This window comes from Haliaeetus leucocephalus, unplaced genomic scaffold (genome assembly GCF_000737465.1).
Source record: "Haliaeetus leucocephalus isolate CR32 unplaced genomic scaffold, Haliaeetus_leucocephalus-4.0 Scaffold932, whole genome shotgun sequence".
NCBI lineage: Eukaryota > Metazoa > Chordata > Aves > Accipitriformes > Accipitridae > Haliaeetus > Haliaeetus leucocephalus.
Window position 1 is genome coordinate 2,974,907 of NW_010973368.1, and position 3,282 is coordinate 2,978,188.

At 43.1% G+C, this 3,282-nt stretch overlaps 2 protein-coding genes across 2 annotated transcripts in view; both read right to left on the reverse strand.

Annotated features, from left to right (window-relative positions):
• SEC23A (Sec23 homolog A (S. cerevisiae)) overlaps positions 1 to 1,167 on the reverse strand; it is a 30,837-nt gene extending 29,670 nt beyond the window's left edge. Inside the window, exons 1-2 of the mRNA XM_010583670.1 lie at positions 1,010 to 1,167; positions 93 to 533 (exon numbers count right to left, since the gene is read on the reverse strand). The gene's annotated coding sequence lies outside the window, so the exon portion shown is untranslated. The remainder of the gene's footprint in view (positions 1 to 92; positions 534 to 1,009) is intronic.
• A 598-nt stretch (positions 1,168 to 1,765) lies between these two features.
• TRAPPC6B (trafficking protein particle complex 6B) overlaps positions 1,766 to 3,282 on the reverse strand; it is a 16,951-nt gene continuing 15,434 nt past the window's right edge. The window contains exons 9-10 of the transcript XR_775401.1: positions 2,126 to 2,296; positions 1,766 to 1,924 (exon numbers count right to left, since the gene is read on the reverse strand). The gene's annotated coding sequence lies outside the window, so the exon portion shown is untranslated. The remainder of the gene's footprint in view (positions 1,925 to 2,125; positions 2,297 to 3,282) is intronic.

The window sequence follows — 3,282 nt, forward strand, 5'->3', positions numbered from 1 at the left end:
CCCGCTCCCGCCGGGCCAGCCCGCCTGTGCCCCGCGGCCCTCGGCGGCGACCGGGCGGAGGGGCCCGGTGTCAGTCATCCCTCACCGCTGACCTTCGCTTCACCGTCCTGACGGCTCCTGCTCGCGTGTGCTTTCTGCCCCGTTCGGTTTTCAGATTTCTTCTAAAGGTCGTTTGTCTCGATCTCGCTCCTAAAACCGTTCGGGAGAGGAGGCATCGCGGCCCCCGGGGGGGGGGGAGTTTGCCTTCCCTACCCTTCGGCTGCGCTCGGCTAGCCCGGGGCCGCGCCTCTGCCCGCAGTTACCGGAGCTGTCCTCGTCTTCGTCCTCGCCCCCGCCGGTGGATGTACTGCTCCGCTGCTGCTGCTACTGTGTTCTCTGCTTGCGAGGGGCTGTTTCAGGGAAATCCTCGGGACCAAGCCAGCCGGGCTGCTGGGAGTCCTGGAATTCAATCTTGCTTGTTGCCTGTCTTCCACCATGTGCATTTATGGCAACTTTTTAACCTCGAAGATTGTTTACGTGTTTCTTCGGACTGCCTGGGAAAAAATATATTGAAATTATATTCCTGGTGGTTTTTAGCCTGAGACAATACTTCATCTCATATTTATAAATATTGAGAAATATAACACATGTTTATTTACTATCCACACAATAACTTTCATGTAGCCACTAACTGTACAATTTTGTTCAGGTTTTTTTGTGAGTGTGGTTATTTTTTTTCCCCCAAACCCAAGTTATAGTGATGCTTACGTTTCAGGGCACTTCAGAATCGTTTGAAGTAAGCCTGCCACAAAAGGCTAGAACAGTAACTTCTCTCTTTCCTGAGATATCTCAGTGCAACCCATATGGACATGGGGGAGGACTGAAAAACTTTCTGCTGACTACCACGTCCTCCATCACCACAGCTCTGAAAACACGCTATGACCACCAAACAAATATAAGTGACTAAAACATCCTTATGCTCTTTTCTTATATGTCAAATGTAATTATGATAGAATTTCTATGCCATTACTATTTCCAGTATTGTTTGCCAGTCCTCTTCAGCCTAAAAACATGAACAGGTAATAACAGCAGAACTTAAAAGGAGGGATTTTAAATTTCCACGTCCACAAATCTCACTGCCGGTTGTGGGAGCATTAAGCAGTAGCTTGCCAAGGAAATGTAACCTCCTCAGTCTGTAAAAAAAAACCAAAAAAAACCCCAAACCCAAACAAAAAAACCCCACACAACAACAGGGCAATTCAAACAGATGCGCAGAAAGCAATTCAGCAATAATTTCAAAAGTACTAAAATACTCTGTGAAACATTTTCAGAAAGTTACACTGAAAAGAGGCAAGTCCCAAAGTCAGAACCGCAGGATGAACTCTATAGACAAGAGGCAACTGACACTTAAAAGGGAAGAAGGAAGAACAGGAAAGTCTACTATTCTGAAAGTTCACTACAAATAAAAGGTATACAGTATTTTTAATCAGTCATTAGCACAATTAAATTTCATTGCATAATGACTCAATCCAATGCTCTAAACTTCAAGAAATGTCACAGCTGTTACAATGGTGCAAACCACAGAGAAAAGCAAGGGGAAGCAAAAAAACAGAACAGCAAATAGGATCCTAACATGGTGTATACTCATTATAAGAAAACACTTTATTGTATTAGAATGTACAGTGAAAGCATTTCATTTTTCTTAATGCAGAATTTTTATGTGTTAGATTTTTTTTTTTTTTTAAGTCAGCAGTACGTGTCCACTGATGGCAACTCACCGTCTTTGAAAAAGTACTCCTCCATAATGCCTAGGCAGTTGAGGAGAAAGAATATTAATTTCCAGTTTCTTTTTCCTCTTCCTCCAGTGAGTCTTGTTTACTAGCCACTGCATCAACATTGTTGGTAAAACTTGTTAGGAACAATTTTATTATCCGTGGAAGACTACCTGTAATAATTAAAAATATGTTACTTCATTTAAAAAATATCAATGGAAAGTTCCAGAAAAAGTAAAGATAGAAAGTATATTTAAAGTATATTTCTATCTGTGGTTTCTCTTTCTGCTCATAGTTCTTGACTTCGCGACAAATAGAAAAAAAAAAATTCTGAATATTACAAAAGTATTAGAACTTTTTACAGCTGGACTCACCAAAGTTTTTGTCTTGACCATTGATCAGCCTTTCCAGAAATCTCCCTGTAGTTTTAGCTAAGCAGGTTTTATTTCTAGTGGTGACTGCAATTGTTGAATACTCAACTAGGATGTTAGATCCGGGTTTCAGAATTAAAGCTCCCTGTTACACGTAGGTGGTTTTGGAAACACCTTAAAACAAACAAAAGCCAGTGGAGAGGAGGAGTTAGGGTAGATGTTTGTTCAGAACTGCTAAAATACAGCCTTGCAGAAAAAAAAAGCATTGCTTGTTTTGAACGTATATCAGAAGTATTTAGAGCTACTCCCATCTACTAGATGGACTGTAGGTAGCACCAAACTGACTTTGCATGCAGAACTAATAGGAAAAAATAATATACAGATTGACATTTTACATAACAGGAATTTCATAATACACAATGATTACAGCGTTATCCTTCTGCTTTTTATCTTAACTGAGAAACGACCGCCCTCTGTGCTAAGGCTACCTTGCTTTTGATTTGGCACATGGATATTCCCACATAATAGTATTTAGATAAACCCATACAGCAACAAAATAAAAACTCAGGCACTGACCCTTCCACAATGAGAACTGTTTAAATTTACAGCAATTAACTTTTATGTAACTGATTTCATCCACAGATCTCAAAGCACTTCAAGGAAGGGACAGGTATTATTACTACTGGATGTCCACAGGTAGAAAACACTAATGGATGAGATTTAAAGAACCACTTGCAAAAACTACAGTATATTAGAATAACAGCACAGGGCCTAACAAAAGTGGTTATTAAAGGCTTATACCGATTCACCACAGAAAGAGGCCTAGTTTGATGGGCATCGAATTGGCACAGCCACCTTCTGCACTGCTCTTTGGCCAAATTTCCCTTTGTTCCCCTCCCTAGGTTTTCAGGGCAGCCACCACCTCCAGAGCAGGCCGCCGCTCAGGGCTTGGTGTTTCCGCCCCGGTGACGCAGCCCCAAGCACGGAGCGCGTTCACGGTATCACTTCTACCTCAGAGCGCAATACCAACGCACCCTTATCAAGGGCGCAAGGACCGAGAGGAGACAGGAGGCCCGGGGGGTGTTTATAAAGGCAGCGCTACCCCCGACGAGGCAGCGGGCGCCGCGGGCAGAGCCCCGCCCCTTCCCGCCGGGCGCCGC